Source organism: Anoplolepis gracilipes, chromosome 2 (genome assembly GCF_047496725.1).
Source record: "Anoplolepis gracilipes chromosome 2, ASM4749672v1, whole genome shotgun sequence".
Lineage (NCBI taxonomy): Eukaryota > Metazoa > Arthropoda > Insecta > Hymenoptera > Formicidae > Anoplolepis > Anoplolepis gracilipes.
In genome coordinates, this window is record NC_132971.1 from 8,930,309 (window position 1) to 8,948,939 (window position 18,631).

The 18,631-nt window shown below is 36.8% G+C and overlaps 1 pseudogene; it reads left to right on the top strand.

The window, feature by feature from the left end:
* Window positions 1–693: 693 nt before the first annotated feature.
* On the top strand, window positions 694–8,351 carry LOC140673795 (uncharacterized; annotated as a pseudogene).
* Window positions 8,352–18,631: the final 10,280 nt, after the last annotated feature.

Here is an 18,631-nt window from a genome sequence, read left to right on the forward strand (position 1 = left end):
GTTAACAAATCACACGTCGAGTATAGAAGGCAAGCAGGAGCGGCGCGGCGCACCGCGAGCGCGGACGCAGCTGACCGTCCGACGAGTGATTACCGCCGCATGAGTCGCTAACTATTTTATCTTATAACATAAAATTATGCTTTAAATAAAATTTTGGTAAAGAAGAAAATGACGGAAGGTTGTTCTGGGATATCCTGTATATTAAAAAATAAATCAATACTTTAGTTTTAAAAAAGTTATTACATTAATAATAAAAAACAAATATTTAATTCTGCTATCGTTATTCAAATTTTGTCATTTTCATATTATTCTCTTGTTCCGTATTTATAAAAAAATCATTTTTTTGTCAGTGAAATGTTATGATTGATGGTTCAATGAATTTTTTGTAAGCATCTATACCAACAATAAAATTATTTTTTGTTTATAAAATTATTTTCTGGTTACTTCAAATTTTAGAATTTCTGTTTCAATATCTTATACTGTAGTTTTTCTCTATCATCACAACATGCACAAAATACAAAATTATTATTTTGTTTTAATTATTTAATTTATTTTGCCTTATTATATTTTTATCGAGAGGAAAAAAGAGATGACATTACTATGATAAAAAGACAATTTTATTAATTGTGAAATTTATTTTTTTTTATATATAATAAAAGTTCGAGATATATATTAAAATTTTAATATTTCAGAATGCTGCAGTTTAATCCATACAACGTAATACTTTTACTTTTTGCAACTTTTACTGATTTGATTTATCAACAAATTCTGATAACTCTACAGAAAAGAGAAGTGAAAGAAAAAATTGAACGTATGCTGTTAGAAATAAAAAATGAAGAACAACTTCAACTAGAAGTGGAAGAAACATTAGATTTTTACGATGAATATGAGATTCCAGAAGCGGAAGAAATTGAATTTTTAGAGACAAATGAAGAGAAAATCTATCTCCCAGAAGAAGTTATTTGTAGTTCTGTTGAAACAACAATATCGAATGACTATAAAAGGCAAGTTGTGGAATACTGGAGGAGTGGTAAAACAAGACCAAGATCACTTGAAGGAGTTAAACAAAAATTTAAAAAAGTTACATCGATACGACAACTACGACGATGGGAAAACTAAATCATTTAAGGTGGTAGTAGGTTGGAAAAATTTAAAAAAATTTCTGAATGCACATTAAATCATTTTAATAAAGCACTTGAAAGAAAAACCATCATTCATGATATTGACATCGCTCGATGGGCTTTTCAAGCACAAGAAAAAAAAAATGCTCCAGGATGCAAAGCCTTTGAAACATGGGTAAACAGATTCAAAAAGGTACATAATATTGTGTCTCGGAAAATAATAAAATTTGTAACAAAAAAATCTGTGCTATCAAAAACAGACTTGGAAGATAAATGCGATACATTTATTACAAATGTAAAATATTATATTAATCGAAATGGAGTGGAAAATATTTATAATTCGGATCAAAGTGGATTTCAGTTAGAATTTCATTCTGATCGTACTTTAGCTAAAAAAGGTATAAAAAAGGTAGAATCTGTAGTACAGTCTGTATCATCAACCACGCATAGCTATACAATTCAACCGACTATTTCGGCTGATGGTAGATTATTATCACCTCTTTTTATAGTTTTAAAAGAAATTACAGGAACGTTTGGTCCAAGAGTACAGGAAACATTATTCAAGACGCCTAATATCTTTGTCTTGGCTTCAACATAAGGCAAATTAACATTGAATCATGTAAAAACTTGGTTAAAGGAAGTATTTTTTCCGAATGTCGGGCCACAATCGGTATTATTATTAGATTCATGGAGTGGACATTGTCCTAACATAATTTCAGAAACCAAGATTCTGCAACAAATATTGTTTTCTTAACTATTTTCGCCGGTACAACGGGAAAAATACAGCCATTAGACGTATACGGATTTCGGTTGTGGAAGAATTTTATTAAACACTTTTCTGATACCGTTATGTTGTTAGATCTTGTTTTGGATCTTCATGCAAGAAATAATATCTTAAAATTACAATCATTAAGGGGATCCAACAGGGCTCATTTTACCAACAAAATCAGTTCAACTAAAAATCTTTTTTTTGACTACACAGATCAATAAATCATTTTACACAATTAAAGTACTTTTAATAACGAGTTCTGGACGCTATAATTTATGTAAAAAATTTTATTTTTGTTATTGACTCATTGAATTAATATTTATTTAATATAAAAGTTCTTTACTTTATTCACACGAAAGATGTGCCCCATGCTTGGAATAACGTGGTAGAATATAAGTAAATTTTTGAAAATGATTTTAAAAGAGTAATAAAAAAGTTTTTTAGTCGAACTTTTTAGAAACTGCTTTCATACATATATGATGTATAAAATCAAGACGCGAGGTAAGACAGAGCAATTTTTAGTTGACCGATCTCGAGATAGATGGAGTTGCAATCTGTTTGTGTAACAAGAACAGTCGCCGAACAAACAGAGGAGCGAGAACGTATAAGGAGCAAGCGAGATAGCTAACATGAAAGAGTCCGAATGCTCGGTCGCAAGGATTTCTTTATATATTATTTTTCATATCATATATCATCTTACTATAGAAAATAAAACTTTTTTATTTTGCATTTTATCGGTTTGAAAATAATTTTAATAGATTAATGAGATTTTTATGATTAAAATGACATAAAATATGACATAAGTCGGATGATTTTAATTAATCAATAGTCATAATTATGATTATCTTTTTAATTAAAAATTATCTGATTTATATGGTGTTTGATGTCATTTTAAACGCAAAAATCTCATTAACCTATTAAAATTATTTTCAAATCGATAAAATACGAAATAAAAAAGTTTTATTTTCTATAGTGAGATGATATATGATACAAAAACAATGGATGGAATCTTCTTTTATCTCCAATCTTTCGTATCATATTTCATCTTTCCGCAGAAAATAAAACTTTTACATTTCGCATTTTATTGATCCGAAAATAATTTTAATGGATTATTGAAATTTTTGTGATTAAAATGACACCAAACACGACATAAATCAGATAATTTTTAATTAATCAATAATCACAATTACGATTATTTTTCTAATTAAATATTATCCGATTTATGTCGTATTTGGTATCATTTTAATCGTAAAAATCTCATTAATTACTCTCAAATCAATAAATTGCGCAATAAAAAATTTTATTTTCTATAGCAAAACGACATATAATACGAAAATTGTAGTATTATCGACAATTTTAGTTCCTCTTAGATGCTCTTAGGACGCTCTCCCGTCGGAGTTCGAGATTCAGTATTAGATCCCCTTAACACACTATCAGTTCTCGTCGTTCAGATTTCAAAATTTATTTAAATATGCGTGGTTTCTTCAAAGTGGATATATACAGAATAGACCAACAAAGTTTGAAATACCAGTAGAATTTTGTTTTAAAAAAATTCTAACGTAAAATGCGATATTTGTGGCGAAACAGCAATAATAACTTGTTCTTGGTGTAAAAAGTCGCTTTGCATAACACATTTTTTCTGTGAACATCATCTTTGTAATGAATATGTGCTATAAATGTAAAACATATATTTATGAACAAATTCTGTACTAATTTCCTTAAAAAAGATGTGTTTTTAAATTATTGATGAATACTGTTAAGGTTTTTGGCAGTTTTTTTTACCCATGCAACCAATGTTGGTATTCTTTTAGTTCTGACTAATAAAAAATTCTTATTCATATGAAATTACGTTTGTAACAATTTCAACCTCGTTTTCTTCCTTTCTTTCTTCTTTTTTTTGATATTTTAATTTTTTTTTCTATTCCTTCTTTTATTTTTATTTTATAGTATTTTTTAATCAATAAACTCATAAAATTAAATTATATATTAAATTGTATTTAATAATTATATAAATTTATATTTACAATTATATATGCAAATGTGAAATATATTACTATTTCTTTTATTCTTTAATTTATTTTCTAATATGTTGCATATTATGTCATTAAAATTAATCTATTTTTATGTTTCAATATATGCACAACATAAATATATGCACAAGAGGCTTTTATTGAATGTGTCACAACTAAAGAAATAACGCAACACAACTTTATAGCGCAGCGCTTATAGCACGAAATTATCTTGTTTTCTCAAAATTGATTCGTGGAACCCACATATTATTATACATGGATGAATTTGACTTTTGATACTCTTTAATTTTTGTTTTTAAAAAATTTTTTTAATTTTACAAAATAAGAGGTGGGGGTGGAGTAAATTAAAAAATTTGACATTTTTAAAAAATACAATTATACTATTGTAAAGAGTACAAAATACCATAAAACTTTTGTATAAAACATTTTTTCATATGTCCTATAATTTCAATGATATTCGCTAAAAACGAAAAATTCGTTTTTCTTCGAGGGATTGTTTCAATCTTTAAACATTGAGATACGCCGCTAAAAAAAATATGGGTCTAATATTTTTTTATGTTTTACAACATATCCAAGCTCATTAAAATTGGTGAGTGACACTTCCGACAGTTCCCTTGTTAGTAGGATAATTAACACATATATGTAAAATACGAACCAAAAATTGCACTGAATTAGCGACGCGAAACAACATGGTGGCGGATCGGCGGCCATTTTGAGTGTTGCAGGTGGGCGCGTTTGTATAGCGGACGGATCCGCATGTGCGCCATGGGCATAGTAGATATTACTAAGCGCGTGGAGTAGAGCGGCAACTCGGGTGGTGCCCTTTATTTCCTCTAGTAACTAGGAAATTAAGTCTCGTACAGTGGAAACAAGTACAGGGTGGTATTCACCAATAGGAGGAGATTCCGTAAATGGATAGCAATGGTGCAACTTTTAGAGGCTGCGCAGTACCACACGGATGGCCGTAGAGGATGCGCGAAGTGTTTTTTGAGATCCCATTGAGACCCCCCCCCACACACTACCAATGGTGAAAATCAATTTCCAATGCGCAGTAAATTTTGTGTTATCATAGCGCATGCGCACCGAGATATTCATAATCAGGGGACCTTACTGAGTAGGATTACACATCTGAAGTAGTACCTTTTGATACGTACTGACTTGTATATACGTTTAGCGAATTGTTGATAGTAACTGCATAGGAATTGTCTTAGTTTTGTAGTTAGCTTGTTTTATTTTGATCACAATACTCGTTTTAATTTTAATTTTGTTCTTGTTGTTGATCACAATTAAATAGTTGTTTTGCGAGTTCTTGTTAGTTCGTTTTTCGATTGATCGCAATACTCGTACTTATGTATAGATTAGTCGTTAGATATAACTCGTAGTCTACGGTCGGAAGAAGTGCCTAAAGGCTGCGACGAAAATAATTTTGCAGCCTTAAACTACTCCTGGCATTGGCCGACCCCAGTGTAATTAGGTTTGTTCAGGCATGCGGCTCTGCCTGAATCGACCGACTACTTTCGACATTACTTGGGACGAAAAATGAAAAAATCTAAACAAACAAATCAAAAAAATAAAAATAATAAGAAGAGGTCGAAAGTTATTCTTTCAGACGAAGAGGAGGACATCAGCTCGGCTACAGGTGAGGCCTCTAGCAGTACGGTTGAATTTGACATCACGACAGTAGATGAAACTGGACCTGAAGAGGCAGTGAGCCACCAGGGTTCTGCCAATCTAAGAACCCCTGAGAAGAGTGCCGTAACTGGGGATAACACAAACTCAACGCCGTACTTTATGGCGCCCTCAGACTCGGTTGATGTAATAGCCGATGCAGGAAACACGGAACGAGGTATCAAGAGGAAGGACCGTTCTGGATCAGCGCATAGTAGCATTGGAGAGGTAGCTGCTCAGAAGCAGACTAAAAGGAAGCTTTTCAGATGGATTCGGCTGAACCGACGGAATTGCCAGACGACTCTGATCTGGAGTCTGTAATATCGAGTGTGGATATTAGGCACAGAGGCGTTACCAGTGGTAAACCAATTAGAAGTCTAATAAGAGAAACACCCAAAGATCTAGAGGAAATTCGCGAATGGGATATCCAGGCTCAAGGAATACATGACCGGCTGGATTCAGGACATAGAGATAGTGAAAAAAGAAGCTCAGGGACTTCAAGGCAGAATGAATGGTATTATTAAAACCAGGCTCAAATTGCTCAAACTTGGTACGAAAGTGATTGCCGAGCGTGAAGAAGATATAGGTGATCCGGCGGTTTTACATAAAAGGAACATCGAGCTCACGGTGAAACTCTAGCGGCTTAAAAGAGAACGCCAACCTTAGTAGAGATCTGAATATTAAGAACTAGGTTATCGAGAGCTACAAAGCCACTGATGATAGACTTGCGATGGCTGGCCAACTTACAAGAGAACCCTCTGGACAAGGCATCTATGATGAGGAACTAGTACCTGCGGAACCACCTGCCAGGAGACCGATAAGGACAACTAGATTCCGAATGACGGAAGACTCCAGGAACCTAACATCGTAAAGAAGAGACAGAGAGGGATTTCTCCTGCCTCCGCTTCCTCAACGAGAGGTTAGGAGTGGGACCAAGGATTATCGAGAACGTGCGCATAGCCCCTCCCAGAACACCTAACCAGGGTGCCCCACGTATAGATGTCCCAAGGGATGTCACGGATAATCGCTCATCAGCATCAGAATGGGAGACGGCAGACAGAGCTAGAAAAAGGAAAAGAACTAGGAACCATAAGAAGCCCAAGCCGAAAACCACTGATAGTGGAAGGATCCCCTTAACCAATAGAAGGGTCAGCAACAATGTAAGAAATAGAATAGTGCGTAGAGCCCCTCGTACAGCGGCAGTGTCGATTAAAAGAACGACCTAGGATTTATCGTATGCAGAAATCCTTAAGAAGGCACGTACGGAATATCCACGAAAAAATTAGGGATCAAGAAAACGCGAGTTTGGAGAGCAGCAAATGGAGCGTTCATCATTGAGATTCCGGGTAGTAACGACAAAGAGAACGAGGAGAAATTTAAGGACAGACTGAGGCAGGTATTTGGTGAGGATGAGGCGCGGATATCGAGACCGGAGGTCATGGGGGACTTTAGAATTACAGGCTTTGACGCTTCAGTGTCAGTCCAAGATATTGCCCGGGAAGTTGGTGTAATTGCAGGCTGCGACGAAAGACATCATAACAGGAGCAGTCACGCTCACAGGATGCGCAACGGTATGAACATGGGTTTAACGCCCATTAGCCGGAACAATACGCGCCGCCACGGCTAGACTACAGGTAGGATGGTCAATTGCCAGGTTAGAGCTATTGGAAGCTAGGCCAGTCCAATGTTTTAAATGCTGGGGGTTCAGCCACGTGAGGATGGCATGTAGGTCGAATGTCGATAGAACCGGCAGTTGTTTTAGATGTGGACAGGTCGGCCATTCTCTTTCGGCATGCGTGAACGAACCGTGCTGCTTGCCGTGCGGTGATATTAATAAGGATACTAAGCATAGAATGGGCAGCAACCTATGTGAGGCTAGAATAACTGTTAAGCGTAACAGAGTAAACCCACGTTCTTAGGAAAATACTACAATGTAACCTCAACGTCAGTAGAGGGGCGCAAGATTTGTTAGGACACCACATGGCTGAACTAGAAATTGAAATATGCGCGGTTTCTGAGCCAGCATTTATCCCTGATAAATGTGTTGGTTTGGTAGCAGAGACAGTCGTTCCGCGATTTGTTGGAGTCCAGATTTTATGAAAGGTGCCTGTCGCAAAGTTTTTGCTGGTAACAAGTTTGTTGTGGCGAATTTTAGTAACGTCTATTTAGCGGCATGTTATATTTCACTAAACACTAACTTGGAAGAATTTGTTTTTTTTCCTGGACGACCTGCCGGCTACAACTGGGTGCTGGGGTAACCAGTTAATAGTTTACGGAGACTTTAATGCCAAGTCTGGTTTATGGGGATGTCCCAGATCGAATACGAGAGACCACCAACTGGGCTGCGGAAGTAGATTTTCGGGTTTTGAATGATGGCATAGAGGCAACATGCGTAAGATCTCAGGGAACGTCGATCATTGACCTAACCTGGGCCTCGCCCGGTTTATTACCACGTATTGATGACTGGCGAGTTAAGTTGACATTCAATCATTATCGGACCACTTATATATTAGCTTCAGCCTTGATGAGAGGAACTCTTCGACTCAACTTATAACCAATAAGGAGTATCCGCGCTGGAAATGGGAATCATTCGATCTTGATCGGTTTGAGGCGACTATTGCATGGTACGGTGCTGAGTACGACGTTGCTGAAGGGGCCTCAATAAAGGAGAGGGCGTTTTGGCTTTCTAGAGTACTCAGAGATGCTTGCGACACGGCTGCTCCTAGAGCTAAAAGAGCTCCCCCAAGAACACAGGTTTACTAGTGGAGCAATGAGTTGACAAAAATTCGATCCAAGCCAGGAAAGGTGAAAGAGATGTCTCCGACGTCGCCAACTCGCGGACGATGATAGAGAAGCTGCTAGACTACAACGCGAACACTTTGAAGTTCAAAGAAGATTTAGAAGAGCTATCATGGAGGCGAAAGCCAAAGCTTGGCAAGAGCTAATAGATTCGATTGAAGATGACCCATGGGGTTTACCCTATAGGTTGGTGCTCAAGAAATTACGAAGATCCAAACTCACCCTCACTGAATCTATTGCTCATGACGACGCTATCAAATTGGTGACTGGCCTATTCCCGCCTAAACGAGATGGGGACTCATCTCCTACCTACCGACCGAGACTCAGAAGAGGTAAGGTTGTAGCGAAAGATGAACAATATGAGGTCACTGCTTGTGAAATCGAGTACGTTTTTAGAACCAGACCGGGTGGTAACACAGCGCCGGGTCCCAATGGAATTTCAGCCAAGACCCTTAAAACGATACCCGTCGAACTTCTGGCGATTATTAGGGACTTCTTTACCGCTTGTTTGAAGAAGGGTTCTTTCCCTAAGGCCTGGAAGGTGACCAAATTAGTAATGATCCCTAAGGGTGGAAAAGCTAATGTTCCGAAAGCGTGTCCGATTTGCCTGTTAAACAACATAGGTAAAATGTTCGAGAGGATTATTATGGGTAGGATCCGCGAAACTATGAGTAATAATTCGTTTGCGGCCTTGTCATCTCGGTAGTTCGGTTTATGCGAGGGCAAATAAACCATCGATGCTCTGCAATTCCTTAAAAGTATGGTAGAAGCTGCTCTTAGTAGGGGCAATTTTGCGTTAGCAGTTAGCTTAGACGTAAGGAATGCGTTTAACTCAATAGGGAGCGTCTCATTTGACAACGTTATTATTGACCACAGAAACTTTTGACCACGTTGCATTTGACCACGTTGCTTTTGACCACGTTACTATTGACCACGTTGCATTTGACCACGCGTCGCATTTGACCACGTCGCGATTGACCACGTTGCGATTGACTACGCGTCGCATTTAACCATGTCGCGATTAACCACATTGCGATTGTCTACGATTAGTGCGGTGGGAGGAACGCTCTGCATTGACAACCTGAAGTCACACACATAAGCTGGTATTCATAGTCCGCTCTTATATATAAGATCATCTTAAGACATGTTTTTAATTGACTTAAGACTACGTTCAACCAATCAGATGGCCGAATAGAATTTTAAGACTTTACTTAGATGAGCTTGAATATAAGAACGGACTATGAATACCGGCCATAGTGCGCGCTTCGTTTAATGCGTGTGATTTTTTTCGTCTTAATACCTTATACTACCTATAACTTTTTTTGCTCAGTTTAACCTACTCTACCTGCACCTGACGGGTGGTTCGCGAATTATGGGACACTCTGTATACGCAGGGTATCTTACACGCGACATCATCATCATTTTTGCGTCATTTTACTATCGTCGAAAAAACAAAATAATAATACTTTTCGGTGCAGTATCATATGTCACGTGTCATGTCTCCGTCGCTCGCCGCTCCCGTGCGGCTACCGGTTCTCATGTGCCAAGACAACTTTGTTTATTACTTTTAATAATTATTGCGAATTTTCTTCTCAGTTTAACATACTCTATCTGCTAACGAGCGGTGAAACGCGAACCATTACGGACACCCTGTATATACAGAGTGTCCGATTACTGATTGTGAGTAAAAACGAAATGTGATGGTAGATTCCGTCAAATCGAAGTGTGTCATACGTCCACTTGTCTGACGTTGTTAAAATACTCGAGTATGTTATGTAACAAAGATTTCTTATCCAAAGTTATATCGTGGGAAGGAACAATATCCCGTAAACTTACAAATATTTGATACAAAAAAATACAAAATACAGTCGGACCTCTTATCCTACGATATTTTCGGTCCGGAATTTTCCCCTTAAACCTCTGAGCCTACTGCAAAATTTGAGAGTGGGGATATAATTCCCCTTTCGCGGTCGTAGCATGAGAGGATTTTTTTCGTAGGATAAGAGGTTTCGTAGCATAAGAGGGTCGCAGGATAAGAGGTCCGACTGTATGATGTTAAGCTGAAATTACATGGTGCGGAATAGAAGTACGGAATAGAAAATACGTCATAGGAACAGCTTAAGGAAACATTGTGGTAAAGTTCTAATTGGCTGTTTCTATAACGCACTCTCTATTCCGTACTTCTATTCCGCATCATATGATTTCAGCCTTAAAACAAGAACGAACGCGAGATTAAGATATCTGTTATATCTGGAGTAGGCATAGAAGAACGTTATGTTAGAATATTTTTAATATTTAAATAATAAAGTATTATTTAATAAAATGTAGAAAATAATAAATTATTATTTAAATAAAAATATTCTTACATAGCGTTCTTCTACAATACCTACTCTAGATACGACAGATATTCTAACCTCTGTTTTAATATCATGATTTGTGTGTTATTAGTATCAATAACATTTGGAAGTATGCGAGTATTTTATCAACGTCAGACAAGTGGATGTTTGTGTAAAACACATTTAAAAGTGAGTATTGTTGTTATGTTTTTATAGTTTATATGTAATTATATAGATTTTGTTACATAAGTTTCATAATTATTTTAATCAATTTTTCCTATTTGCAGTGGATTTTTCGCTAGAAATAAAGCATGCTGTGCAACACAGATACAAGAAGAATCCTGAATTATTATGATGATAATTACACGAGTAAGATACAGTTAACACAAAAGATATCTTCTCATCACGCTACTTATTAATACTGTATTATGTTTATTTTCATTTCAGCAGAAGACAGCGATAGAATTATAATAATCAGCAAACTAGATTCAAGATGCACCGAGTATCAAGAGGGAATCCATTAAAAACCATGAGAATCTGTTAAGCGAGAGCTTAATATTAACGTCTCCCCTAATAGAATCTTGTGTTATATAATGGAATGATCAACGCTCATTCATTCATCTGCAGAGATTCTTGAAATATTAATGATTTCATACTATTGACATTAGAAGATTTAAAGACATCTTGTACTACTATTACGTCAAGAAAGGTGCTACTTAACATATACTTAAAGGCAGCACATATTGCATTATATTGTATATTACATGTATCTTATGTACATGTAAAAATCTGTTAATTTTTTATTTTTAATTATTTGTTAAATTTACATTTATAATAGACAGTATACTTATACATATAACTTTCTGGAGAAAAGTATCTATATCGCTGTAATAATTATATTTGTAATAATTATACTTAAGAATTTACATGTATGTATGTACCATCTCACATAATGCATATCTTGAAATATGGTGTTAAAATAATTAAATCTTTATTGCATATCTGTGTGTTTCTCTCGTATAGTATACTGCCTGTAAACAATTAAGAATTTTACTTTACTCTTTCGTAAATAAAATTTCACATAAGTCGGGGCATCGTGAGATTTTAATTGCGAAAGAATACACTAAAATTCTTAATTGTTAACAGGCAGCACACCATACACAAGAAACATCGATATGGAATTAATTATAAAGATATTTTAATCTAGATTCTAACACTATATTTTAAGATATACATTATGTGAGGCAGTAGATACATACATGTAAATCCTTAAGCATAATTATTATAAATATAATTACCAAAGCGTTATAGATCTATTTCTCCAGAAAGTACCATGTATAAATATACTGTGTAGTATAAATGTAAATTTTATAAATGATCAAAAATAAAGTATTAACAGATTTTTATATGTACATAAGATACATATAATATATATAATACAATTTGCTGCCCTTAAGTATGACATGCTAAGCACTACCAGTTTTGACTTATTCACTAACAGAATAGCAGTACAAGTGGTTTTTCAATCTTCTAACACGTTAATAATATAAAATCATTAATATTTCTGGAATCTCTGTAAAGGAATTAATAAGAGATGATATTTTCATCACAGAACATAAGATTCTATTAGCGGAGACTATAACATTCAGCTCTCGCATAAAGAATTCTTATGCTTTGTGATGGATGATTTCTTGACATTTGGTACTTGGATCTGTGGTTTGCAGATTATCATTCATCGATTACTGTCTTCTTCTAAAATAAAAATAAAAATGATATAAAATATTATATCATATCTTATTAATAAATAAGCAGCATTACATCAAGATATCATTTGTATGCAATCTTGTGAATCGTGTTAGGTTCATAATAATTCAGGCTTCTTTTAAGATTTAACAAACTACAAGAAAATAAAATGAAAATATTTCATAATATGTTTGCACCATATTTATCCCAGCACTTGTGTGTGTTGCACACTATCCATTTTTCTAGGAAAAATTTCACTGTAAATAGAAAAAAAATTGATTAATTAAAAAAGATTAAATATATATGTTACATACTCTTTATTATTATGAACTATGAGAATGTAACAATACTCACTTTTAATTGAATATGTCTTGTAGATATATATCCACTTGTTTCACGTTGCTAAAATACTCGTATATAAGCTTTTTAGATTGCTTATTCAACGTCATATGGTTAGAAGAGTCAATAGCCTATATTCTTTCAAATGTTCGATACTAGAAACACAAAATATAATAAACAGAGACAAACGCGAGGTTAGGATATCTGTCATACCTGGTGTAGGCATTGTAGAAGAACGTTATGTAAAAATATTTTTTATTGAAATAATAATTTATTATTTTCCTTATATTTTCTTTTATTTAAATAATAATTGATTATTGAAATAATAGAAATATTCTAACAGAGCGTTTATCTAGACACCTACTCCAAGTGACAGATATCCTAACCTCGCGTTCGCCCCTGTTTTAATATATTTCGTGTTTTTAGTATTAAATATTTGAAAGCTCTTTACGGGATATTGCTTCTTATGCTCTATATCTCTATATATACGATATGATAAGCAATCTGAGCTAACATACACGAGTATTTTAACAACGTGAGACAAGTGGATGTATGTGTAAGACACAAATAATTAAAAGTAAGTATTTTAACAATGTGAGACAAGTGGATGTATGTGTAAGACACAAATAATTAAAAGTAAGTATTGTTTATGTTATGATGTTTCATAGTGTATAGGAAATAATAAAGGGTATTTAACATAAGTTTAATAATTTTTTAATTAGTCAACATTTTTCTATGTACAGAATTTTCGCTAGAAATAATGTTTGCTGTGCAATATACATATCAGTGCTGGGATAATACGGTGTAAATACATTAAGAAATATTTTTATTTTGTTATTTTATTGTTTGTTGAATCTAAAATAAGCCATGTCCCCACATAGGGGGCAGGATGAAGCGTTTCTGCACCCCACTCGTACGTGGTCTGGCTGACCACATCGGAAACACAGGTTCTTCCTGTCTAGGGGGACCTGCATCCGACGCTCAAGTGCTCAATGCACAGGCATCAATAGTATCGGGGGGTTATCGTGTCCACCCTAAGGCGACCTCTTGCACGCCCTTTGTGCCGGCGGGAGGAGAAATACGCCCCCTCCAAAGAGGAGGACGTGCCCCCCGCTTGAACAGGGGCTGGTCCCCCGAAGAAACTCACTACCTCCGAAAAGGAGCGAGGGTCCGGGAGGAGGGGGTCACTGTGGCTAGTCCTTCCTTCGTGGCAGCAAGACTGCTTCTTCTTACTCTGGTGGGGAGAAAGAACCACCCCCTTCGAAGAGGGGGACAGGTCCTCCCCGACTAGACTGGGATCTCTCCTCCCCCGATGGACTCGCCCTCAAGAGAGGGACGAGGGGTCTCTCCTCTTCTTCTTCGAGCGGGAACCGTTCTCTCCGAGGAAACTTCTACCCTTCGAAGAGGGACGAGGGCCCGGGGGGGGGTGGAATCCTTCTTCTTTTTCCTCTTCCCCATCTGCCCACCTCCTGTGGGGAGAGAGGGGAGGGAAGCCTCCAAAGAAAGCGTCGTCGCCATCTTAAACTCAGGGTCCTTCGTAGATGACCCTTCCGTCTTAGTTTCCTCCCAATTCGTTGGTTTCTCCTTCTTCGACGAAATTGGGGGTCCCCTGTCACTCGTTTTCTATAAGGGGCTGTACGCACTCAATAAGTGCATTCACATTCATGACAAATCCACCGAGGACGCTTTCTATTTCTTCGCGGGCTATTGCCTGCATTCTCTCCTCGTCCAAGGGGATTTCCATCTTCGACTCTGGAGCAGGTGTCTCTGGCTCCTTTTTTTTATCTTCGAGCATCTTCACCGTTTGTGTGGAGATGCTTGGATTAGTGACCCCCTGATGTTGTTGAGGGTCTTCTTCCGAAGGGCCATTTAACTCCACCCTTCTGTGGTTTATCTCACTAAGGAGCAGGAGCAAATTAGCCCCCTCCATGGTAAACCGCAGCGGAGTTTTGGACTCGCTCATCTCTCTAAGTGTGTCCGCAGTTTGGACCAGAACACTCTTCACAGAGGTTTCCATTTGCGAGGAATTCGCAAATGGGACCTTTTTGGTCTTTTTGGGGGAGACATCCTGAACAAAGGCCCTCTGGCCTAAATATTGTGGGTCCTCCACCTCCAGGATATTCATCGCGCTTTCATGTAAGCGGCAGTAGACCTCTTGAGTTTTGCTACACAGATGGTGCAACTCAACCACCAACTGCAGTAAGTCCATCACTACTGAGCCGCACTCCTGATTGGGGTAGGCAAGGAGATCCCTCTGGATGTTTTCCTTCATTGCTTGGATCTTATCAAGTATGTCGATCATTTTCGGCAAGAATGCTGTGGAGCCCTCCACATCCTCCCGTAGGGACTGCCAGGGATCCTCACTCCTCGCTCCTGGCATGTGAGACTCCTCTTTCTTCTCAGATTCCTCATCTCCTCGGATTCCTCCTCTTCTTCAGAATTCAGATCGGTTTCTGTTGGAGCCATTTTCGCAAATGTCTCCCCGTTGAAATTTTTTTCAACCCACTGACCATCCTCAACGATAATCAGTTCCTCCGAGAGGTTTGTTGGGAACCCCCCGGACGGCCCTTCGTCCGATGACGACGAAGGGGGAGCAGGGATAATACGCCCTTGGTATCCGAACCCAGGGAGTTCTTCTTTTTCTTGTTGTCCATCATGTTTTCAACAAATCGCGGTATAACGAAACCGCCAGCCCGGTTTTTTAGCGAGGTTTTTTCCTCAGACACTGGAGTGTTTTCCCACTCCTAACGGGGTGACCACCGGATTTGTTTCAGAGTTTTCCTTCTCCTAGGTCTGCTCTTGGCAACCCCTCCGCCGCTCATGGGTTCTAAGACCCGATGAACGGTTTTGGGGTTGAGCCTCCCCACCACGACAAGGTGACAGACCATCGGGGAGGGCCAAACTCGATCTGGCCAAACTCGACCTGATTAAAGTCGACCTACGGGACCACACTAGGTGGCACACACGCGGAAGTCGAAGGAGGGGAATTACTCCTATAAAAAGCGAGAGCGGACTGGCCTCTTAGTCAATCGGTCGTTAGAATCGTCGTTCTTAATAGAAACTGGTCGGTTCGTAAATTGTAACCCGATCCTATCCCCGTACAAAGCGGTTAATTTTTATAATTGAAATACGCGTAACGCGGAAAGACTTTGTAAAATCGTTGCAACGATAAAGAAAGAAGAAGAAGAAGAAATAAAATATTTCAATTCAATTCAATACTTACCTTGTTGAATACTTACCTCGTCAATTGCCTTTTCTGATCCGGCGTTGAGCGGACCGTGGATCGAGTAGCGGTGCCGTAGATACGGAGACTGAGGCTGGAGGATCGTGAAGCTGTGGAGCTGCAGAAAACCTGGAAATTCCGGAAAAATCCAATCAGGGTCAATACTTACCTTTCCACTTGGGAGTTAAAGTGGATGGCGATCGTGGCCTGAAATTCAGGTAAGAGAGTTCGTCTTCGGGGTGTGCTCAGGTAGAGCGTCTTAATAGGCCCTATAGGGGACTAATAAATTTAAACGGTTCGGCCACATTAAAAGATTGAAGAACCACTTTTACTGCTATTCTGTTAGTGAATAAGTAAAAAATGGTAGTGTTTAGCATGTCATACTTAAGGGCAGCAAATTGTATTGTATATATTATATGTATCTTATGTACATATAAAAATCTGTTAATACTTTATTTTTGATCATTTATAAAATTTACATTTATACTACACAGTGTATTTATACATGTAACTTTCTGGAAAAATAGATCTATATCGCTTTGGTAATTATATTTGTAATAAATATGTTTAAGGATTTACATAAGGATTTACATGTATGTATCTACTGTTATATAAGCTTGTATAAGCTTTATTCATTCAGCTATTGCCAAGAGGGGACTTGACTGGAGGTTACAATATTTTCGCATTCAAATTTTCCTCTTACATCCATCTACCTTAAGATTATACCTTGAAATACATTAAACTTAATATACATAAAGTATACAGCAATATACACAATATATATACAATATACAGTATACAATATACAATATACAATCATTTACAATCTTTTACAATCAATTTACACTGGTTCACAACAACACCTTCTTGCTCCTGCTATTCTTAATCCTTATATTATCCTATCTTTCTTATATTCCTAAGATTTCTTTAACATTGTCCATTATCCCCCATCTCCCCAGCACACACACTACTTTTCCTTCCTTCTTTTATCTTTTCTTTCTCTGTCCAAAAATTTTTTAAAATCTTCCCTTTCATTTCCTCTAAATCCTTATTCCATATTTTGTCTATCCTGTTTTTTACATTTTCTCCTAGATCTATAAACCAATTTTTTGATACTTTACACTCTCCTACAAAATGTTCAAAATTATCTTTACCTATTCCGCAAAACCAACATGTTTTCTTTTGTGCCTCTCTCCAATATTTGTTATCCTCCTCCATATTTCCACATCTAACCTTTACTAATGCTCTTACCTCATTCCCAAAATTATCCCTGTCCATAATTTCATTTCTTAAATAACTCGGTTTACCAATTCCACCTCCTAACTCTTTATACTTTGTGTTATATTTTGCCCCTCTTATCCTACCCTTATCCATTTGTCTTTGTATATCCTCGTCTCTTTCTTTGATCATTTCCTCTATGTTTATTTTTTTCTCCCTCATATCTTCTATTGCTTTTGATCCTCACCCTAAATTATTATAAAATTTTTCTCTTTTCTGGCTATATATAGATCATTCCTCGTTCCATACTCCTTTTCAAGCCAACATTTTCTCGCAAGACAATCGTCACCTCTTTCTCTTATCCTTTCCTCAAATCTTCTTGCTCTAATCGCCCATTCCCTTCTCATTTTATTAATACCTAACTCCCTACGTATCAAGTATCTCGGTGTGCAGAAATCTAATCTAAATACCCATCTCGCATAGTCAAGTTTTATCTTTTCTAGTTCCTTTCTTTCCTACTATCCTCAAATCTCAGTTCCGTAGGACATCACGCTTTGTACTAAATATCTAAACATCCATCTTCTTTTAAAATCATCTCTATATGTTCTTTCTCCCAGACTCCATACTTTCCCTGCAGCTATTTTACCTTTTCTACCTATTTCTTTCAAGTGATCTTTGCAATTTCCCTTACTATTAAACGTAAAACCTAGATATTTAAAGTTATCCGCTTCTTCTATTCTATTCTTTCCCCACTTAAGTTTCTCTTTACCTTTTTTCCTACATCCATTGAATATAACTACCTTCGTTTTGTCTGTGCTTAATATCATATCCCTATCCTTTAAAAATTTTTTTACTGTACCCATTATATCCTCCAGTGCTACTTTGTTCTTTGCCAATAGGACCATATCATCTGCGAATGCCAAGGACCAAACTCTACTGTTACCTACCATTACCCCTCTCTCCTATATCTCTCTTCTCTAGTTCTCTATCTATATATGCTATGTATACGTTAAATAGGGTTGGACTCAGTACGCATCCCTGTTTGACTCCATTCTCCAGTTTGAAACCAAGCGTGAATCTCTCTTCCGACCTTATCACCGCTTCTGTTACTTCATATATACTTCTTATCTTCCATATTATATTTTTACTGATCTCTTTTTTCTCCATTATTTCCCATAACTTCTTCCTATTGACTTTATCGAACGCTGCTTTCAAATCTATAAATAGAGCATATATTTTTCCGTTCCCTTTTTCGTTACTCTTTTCTCTTTGGATAATATGATTTAAAACATAAATATTATCCATCGTCGATCTCCCTTTCCTAAATCCTGCCTGACTTTCAGGAATTATGTTTTTCTTCAATCTCTTGTACTACTCTCTTTCTT